This window comes from Odocoileus virginianus, chromosome 4, assembly GCF_023699985.2.
Source record: "Odocoileus virginianus isolate 20LAN1187 ecotype Illinois chromosome 4, Ovbor_1.2, whole genome shotgun sequence".
In the NCBI taxonomy this organism is placed as follows: Eukaryota; Metazoa; Chordata; class Mammalia; order Artiodactyla; family Cervidae; genus Odocoileus; species Odocoileus virginianus.
The window spans coordinates 13,673,652-13,681,700 of NC_069677.1; the positions used below are offsets into that span (position 1 = coordinate 13,673,652).

General features: G+C 42.7%; 1 non-coding gene across 1 annotated transcript; it reads right to left on the minus strand.

Annotated features, from left to right (window-relative positions):
- Positions 1–7,545: 7,545 nt before the first annotated feature.
- Positions 7,546–7,652, minus strand: LOC139034961 (U6 spliceosomal RNA). The gene has a single exon (XR_011487522.1). It is a non-coding gene; the product is annotated as a U6 spliceosomal RNA (small nuclear RNA).
- Between the last annotated feature and the right edge of the window lie 397 nt (positions 7,653–8,049).

An 8,049-nucleotide genomic window follows, 5' to 3' on the forward strand; every position in this document is an offset into this window, starting at 1 on the left:
TTTAAGCAGGGTGTACATTTTAGCAGAGGACTTCTTGAAGCAAATTCTTTGCATAAAGAGATGACTCTAATGATGAAAACTTCAGGCAGACCCTCATGCCAGCAAGGGAGATAGTTTGGGGTCAGGCAGGCCTTTTGAAGTCCCTCCAGTCACACCATGTTGCTCACCACCCTCTCTACCTGTTCTCAGGGGCCAGTCTTGTGGAATAGCAAACTGAGAAGACATTAGCGCAGAGCCCTACCCCTGCCTGTGGCAGGAACTTCAGAAGGCTGTAAACTTTTCTTAGTCTCTTAGTCCATCACTAGGGTCCAAAGGCTATTTTCCAAATTTCTTTTCTTTCCTTGTGTTAAGAAGAGTGGTAAGGGAGAGTAGGGGTGGGAGGGAAACTCAAGAGGAAGGAGACACACACACACACACACACACACACACACACACACACGTAGCTGATTCACTTTGTTGTACAGCAGAAACAAACACATTTCAAAGCAATTGTACACCAGTAATAAAAAAAGAAGAGTGGTAAGAGCAGGGGGATTTCTGCCTCCAGTCCTGAGCTGTTTCTCCAGCTAATTCTGTACCTTTGTCCTGCTTTGCCCACCCTTGCCCCCACCTGCAGGAGAAGAGTACACTCTGATATCCTCTCTGTGAGTGCCAGAGGTGGGACCCACAGAGCCTGTCCCCAGTGTTCCATGGGGACACCAGCATGATGTCTGTCTAAAGCCTCCCCTATAGCCAGACGGAGCACCCAGTGATGCTTCCTCAGTGGGTGGAGATGGGAGGCCACCTCCAGATGCCACAAGCTGGAATATTCAGACAAGAGAGTATTCAGAATCAAATAATGTCAGAATTTGGACTGTTAATATAAGTAACAGTAATTCAGATTTGAAAATCCAGTCACAAAACAAATTTAAGATTTTTCTAGAAGCCCAAAACAAGTTGTTTGGGGGTCCACTGATTTTGTTCAGGGACCCCAGTTGAAATAAATTGGATAAGCTCTAATCCTTGGTTCATACCACTGATCATCTTTGGTCACTCTAGATACATGCATGGCCCACTTTTATCTCTGTAATATGCCCTATTTTTTCCATTGCTCCCTCCAGAATCATCCTCCACACTTCTCTATCTTGCCTCAGGAGGCAGACCTCAATGGGCTCCCTTGTCCTCTGGGAGGGCGTATCTGATTGTCTTTGGCTGAGAAGGAGTCTTGGTAGATCAGAGAGAAAGAGGCAAGAGAGGTCAGAGTGTTCATTCTCCTGACTCCTTCCTCTGGATTTGTCTCAAATTGGCTGTACTCACAACCAGAGACTGTAAATTACCACCTCTCAAGGTGGTCCTTTCCACACAGACCTCTGCCTTGGGGTTCTCGGAGCCAATCACATCATGGGTTCCTCCATTCTGGGCCTAGGAACAGGGGACAGCTCTGGCATTACCAGCCCTGTGTAATTGCATTATCTCTTATGGTTTGCCTTTCCCTTCCCACTCTTTTGTAAACAGTCCCTTTATAAATCCTTCTAGAGTTATCCTTGTTTGGATGCAATTACTACATTCACCCATCTGGTTCCTTCTGGGACCCTGAGTGCATTGGTATTCAGTAATACTGGGCCCAAGAAATTCTGGTACTTGGGTGTATCAGGGAACCACAGACAGCTAAGAATGCAGTCAGAAGTATAAAGGCAAATCCTCCAGAGATGATTGTACCTCTAATTCATTATGAGAAGACATCGGAAGAGGCTGGACATGAGTCAGATGCCACATCTTATCATATTACAAGTAGTACATTCAAACGTGGGATTCCCAGGTGGTTCAGTGGTAAAGAATCTGCCTGCCAATGCAGGAGATGTAGGAGATGTGAGTTCAATCCCTGGATTGGGAAGACCCCCTGGAAGAAGAAATGGCAACCTACTCCAGTATTCTTGCTGGGAAATCCCATGGACAGAGGAGCCTGGTGGGCTATAGTCCATAGGGTTGCAAAAAGTAGGACACGACTGAGCATGCATATTCAAATGTAGCTCAAATTGGGAGAAGATTCCTGCCTTGGAGACCTTCTCTAAAACTGTGGAGGATATGATGGCACGGGGCCAAAGGAAACAGACAATAGGTAGGGGGGAGGTATTATAAGGAAAAGAAAAAAATACTCTTCACTAACCAGCCTTGTCTTCTACTCCATCTCATCAACAATTACCAAGCCTTTATTTTGTTCTAAGTGCTTTATACGGAATATTTCATTTAATTTGGGAAAACCCTAGGCTGTGGGAAGTTTAGAGACACTTTGGACTTCTCTGGTAGCTCAACTGGTAAAGAATCCGCCTGCAGTGCAGGAGACCTGGGTTCGATCCCTGGTTTAGAAAGATCCCCTGGAGGAGGGCATTGTAACCTGCGCCAGTATTCTTGCCTGGAGAATCCCATGGACAGAGAAGCCTGGCAGGCTACAGTCCACAGGATTGCAAAGAGTTGGGCATGACTGAGCAACTAAACACAGCACAGCATAGAGACATTTAATAGCAATCAGTAGGCAGCTAGTGGTTACTGAATAGCACATGTTTGCTGATAAAATGGCAAATGTGGAAAGATTCATTCGGTACAGAGGTGAGAAAGTCCAAAGTAGTTGAAGGTCACCTATCCTTCTGAGGCTGCTCTGAAGGCAGCAGCATGGTTTGGTGACAGCTTGGAGGTAATTTACAACAAAGGAATCTCTTTCAATTCCTTCCTCTTTCACTCATGCAGCATCTTCCCACTCAACAATCAAGACAAAAGGCTGATGCAAAAGGATTCTGGTTTTCACCATGATTTTCAAGATTCATGGTGGCTGAGGGGACTGACCAGGGAAACTACCTGGTCCAGGGCAGAGACTGTTTCTGGGATAACCAAGTTTTCAAATGCAGAGTCCAACATCTATAGGTACATTTTCTCTTAGAAGAAAGATTAGGTGAAACATCGGTGGACATGGTACTCACTTAGATACTTACGAATTCTTAAGACACTGACCCATTCACTTGGGACATCTGAGAGCTCAGGCAATTCTTTGTCTTAGTGTTAGTTACCAGGAGTGGGCCAGCTAAATCCCGGGAAAGACTGCAATGCACAGAGTCCACATTCCAGGTGAAGTCTCTGATCAAATTATACTTCTTCAGTTCAGTTCAGTTCAGTCACTCAATTATACTTCTTAGTGCTCCTTAAAAACTGTCTTCAGGGACTGCTCCCAAGATCTACTTATGTCTTTCACTCATATCCTAGCCATGGCTATTGTTTCAGTTGTTCCATCATCATGTGAGTGCAATGACCATTCTCAGCATCTTTTCAGGTCTCCTTGGTCCTGTGGTCATTCCTCGGGCACTCAGTCTCACACTCTCCCTAACTTCAGAACCTTCATATGGAAAATAGGGAAACTAGACTCCAAACTTCAGTGATAAGTAACACATCACTGGACACACTAAGTTTGTAACTAAAAATCCACCCCCTGCTTCTTATTTCATGGATGTTGGCTTATAAAGGACAACACAACAAACGACTTTTCATGTAAGAACCTGCATAGCAATACTGATACCAGTTGAGTCAGTGCGGCAATGATTCATGCTTAATAAGTTTAGACAACAGTATCACACATGTTTCTGAAACCGAGAGAAGAAGTTTCAAAATCTTTGGAGAAGTGGCATTAGCAGAAGCCAGTTTGAAGATTGTCTTTGCCGCAGAGCTCCAAAAAAACACTACCGGAAAGGTGGGCATAGGGAAGGTACACGGTCAAACCAAATTTTCATGGGGATAAAATTGGCTTGAACACTGGAGTGGCCTCCATAGCGCAACCCTGATGGAGCCTGTGAGGCTCCGAGGGGAAGTGGAGCCACATGAGGCGGGGAAAGGAGAGTGAGGGGGAGGGTCATGCTTTCTGGAGGGTGGGTGTGTTTCTTTCTTTTCCGGCTACTGTTATCAATGTGGTGAGCACATCCCTTCAGTTGAATGCCCTGGGAGGAAGCCCAGTGCTTCCTGTTGTCTTACCAGTGCAGCAAAATGCAAGTAAGAAATAAAGAAAAAGGGGAAAGGGGGGCGGGGAAGTGGGGAGCTCCTCTGGGTCAGTCAGGAATGCCAGCCTCTGGGAGGGAACACAAGTCACTTTTTCCTTGAGATGTTGCAGTCAGGTCACATCCTCAGCTGCTTCTCAAGTCAATCCGGATCCAGGAAATAATCTCTCCCCAGAAAAAGGACATTTTTGAGAAACAACAGAATAGACGACAAAGGAAATCTTAAAAGGAAGAATAAGGAAATCTGTACAGAGGGATACTGCCAAAGTAACATACTTCATTTTTTTTTTCTTCTTTATTTTTATTTTTTTTCCATTTATTTTTATTAGTTGGAGGCTAATTACTTTACAACATTGCAGTGGTTTTTGTCATACATTGAAATGCATTAGCCATGGATTTACATATATTCCCCATCCCGGTCCCGCCTCCCACCTCCCTCTCCACCCGATCCCTCTGGGTCTTCCCAGTGCACCAGGCCCAAGCACTTGTCTCATGCATCCAACCTGGGCTGGTGATCTGTTTCACCCTAGATAATATACATGTTTCGATGCTGTTCTCTTGAAACATCCCACCCTCGCCTTCTCCCACAGAGTCCACAAGTCTGTTCTATACATCTGAGTCTCTTTTTCTGTTTTGCATATAGGGTTATCGTTACCATCTTTCTAAATTCCATATATATGTGTTAGTATATGTAATGGTCTTTATCTTTCTGACTTACTTCGCTCTGTATAATGGGCTCCAGTTTCATCCATCTCATTAGAACTGATTCAAATGAATTCTTTTTAATGGCTGAGTAATATTCCATGGTGTATATGTACCACAGCTTCCTCATCCATTCGTCTGCTGATGGGCATCTAGGTTGCTTCCATGTCCTGGCTATTATAAACAGTGCTGTGATGAACATTGGGGTGCACGTGTCTCTTTCAGATCTGGTTTCCTCGATGTGTATGCCCAGAAGTGGGATTGCTGGGTCATATGGCAGTTCTATTTCCAGCTTTTTAAGAAATCTCCACACTGTTTTCCATAGTGGCTGTACTAATTTGCATTCCCACCAACAGTGTAAGAGGGTTCCCTTTTCTCCACACCCTCTCCAGCATTTATTGCTTGTAGACTTTTGGATAGCAGCCATCCTGACTGGCGTGTAATGGTACCTCATTGTGGTTTTGATTTGCATTTCTCTGATAATCAGTGATGTTGAGCATCTTTTCATGTGTTTTTTTGCCATCTGTATGTCTTCCTTGGAGAAATGTCTATTTAGTTCTTTGGCCCATTTTTTGATTGGGTCATTTATTTTTCTGGAGTAAAGTAACATACTTCAGTTCAGTTCAGTTCATTTCAGTCGCTCAATCGTGTCCCACTCTTTGTGACCCCATGAACCGCAGTATGCCAGACCTCCCTGTCCATCACCAACTCCTGGAGCCCACCCAAACTCATGTCCATTGAGTCGGTGATGCCATCCAACCGTCTCATCCTCTGTCGTCCCCTTCTCCTCCTGCCCTCACTCTTCCTCAGCATCAGGGTCTTTTCAAATGAGTCAGCTCTTTGCATCAGGTGGCCAAAGTATTGGAGTTTCAGCTTCAACTTCAGTCCTTCCAATGAACACCCAGGACTGATCTCCTCCAGGATGGACTGGTTGGATCTCCTTGCAGTTCAAGGGACTCTCAAGAGTCTTCTCCAACACCATAATTCAAAAGCATCAATTCTTGGGCGCTCAGGTTTCTTTATAGTCCAACTCTCACATCCATACATGACTACTGGAAAAACCATAACCTTGACTAGATGGACCTTTGTTGGCAAAGTAGTGTCTCTGCTTTTTAATATGCTGTCTAGGTTGGTCATAACTTTCTTTCCAAGGAGTAAACATTTTTTAATTTCATGGCTGCAATCACCATCTGCAGTGATTTTGGAGCCCAAAAATAGAGCATGAGTAATGTACTTACCCTTGCCTAATGCTCTTAAAATCCTTCTATTTGTGAGGCTGTCCCCCAAAGTTTTACAGGGTTGGAAAGAATCATTTAAATATCAATTCTGATTTATTTTGCTACTATGAGGTCTTAACTGTCTATGAAATACTAGATGAGATTTAGCTGAAATAACGTCCTGGTCCCTGGAGTGAAACACACAGGTGGTGCCAACAGGCTACCATATATTTACATATTTATCTATTTATAGGACCATAATCAATGTAAATATTTATTTATATCACCACATAACTTACCGCTTAATAAAACAGCCTACCCTTGCCTTGATTTTCAGTGGCCAACTTTTGTCTTCTGTTCTTCAAAAGGCCAATTTTATCCCCTTTTAAATTTGGTTTGGCATATACCGTCCCCATGCCTTCTTCTTAGATGATATTTTCAGGAGATCTGTGGAAAAGACTGTTGTCAAACTACAATCTGTCACCTCTCCTAAGATTTTGAGAATCTGCAAGAAACTTCTCTCAAACTTTTCAAGCCAACCCTAACTTTCTTGAACTAGATTTCTTTAACAATATTATCTTCCTCTGTTGCTGTGTTTCACATCAGAGTACATCCTTCCTTCAAAAGAGAGATAACAACAACAAAAACTCCACTTTGATCATAACAGTCGATTAGAAAGGGAAACTCCCTTCAGTTTTCTAACTTTTCCAACAGGCTATGCTTTCTCCCCTTGAAAGAAAAGTAAGTTTTGCATCCCCAACTGCATTTCCTATAGTTCTCTTAACAGGCAAATATGGACTACCTGGTAGGTGGAGACAAAGTCAAGAGGCACAGACATCTTTGTTGCTAGCATCATCCTAGGTTCTTTTTTTTTTTTTTTTGCTACATCCAGCTGTGTTTCTAAAGATACTGTTTTCTTACTTCATTTTTCTTTACCAGAAGTTCCAACAGTTTTTATTTTGTTATTATTTTTTTCATTTATTTTTATTTGTTGGAGGCTAATTACTTTACAATATTGCAGTTGTTTTTGTCATACATTGACATGAATCAGCCATGGATTTACATGTATTGCCCATCCGGATCCCCCCTCCCACCTCCCTCTCCACCCCATCCCTCTGGGTCTTCCCAGTGCACCAGGCCCGAGCACTTGTCTCATGCATCCAACCTGGGCTGGTGATCTGTTTCACCCTAGATAATATACATGTTTCGATGCTATTCTCTTGAAACATCCCATCCTCACCTTCTCCCACAGAGTTCAAAAGTCTGTTCTGTACATCTGTGTCTCTTTTTCTGTTTTGCATATAAGGTTATCATTACCATCTTTCTAAATTCCATATATATGTGTTAGTGTGCTGTAACGTTCTTTATCTTTCTGGCTTACTTTACTCTGTATAATGGGCTCCAGTTTCATCCATCTCATTAGAAGTAATTCAAATGAATTCTTTTTAATGGCTGAGTAATGTTCCATGGTTTATATGTACCACAGCTTCCTTATCCATTCATCTGCTGATGGGCATCTAGGTTGCTTCCATGTCCTGGCTATTATAAACAGTGCTGCGATGAACATTGGGGTGCACGTGTCTCTGTCAGAACTGGTTTCCTTGGTGTGTAAAAATATGGAAAGCTTCACGAATTTGCGTGTCATCCTTGAGCAGGGGCCATGCTAATCTTCTCTGTATCGTTCCAATTTTAGTATATGTGCTGCCGAAGCGAGCACCCAACGGTTTTTAAACTATGTTCTTCACCAATTTTTATGGAAGACTATCAAATATTCTTGGGATATATATCATATCCCACAGAAGAAATTTACACATGTATTAAATAACAAACTAGTACAGTAAGTTTGCAGAAGGCGATGTGCCCAGCTCCGTCAGCTGGCTCCACTGGGAGTGGGGAGCATTGTGACAGGTTGAATTAAGCTTTCTTTTCTTTTTTCAGTTTTGAAATAAAAACTGTCATTAACTGCAAAAATGGTTACAAATTCTACTAAAGCATTCATCAGAGCAAATACAAGATCAGAGCAAATACAAGTGTTCATTATGAATAGGAAGATGGTACAAATTTAAAAAGGGAATTTGTAGTTTAAGTGATCATGATGTACAAGAGACTGAATA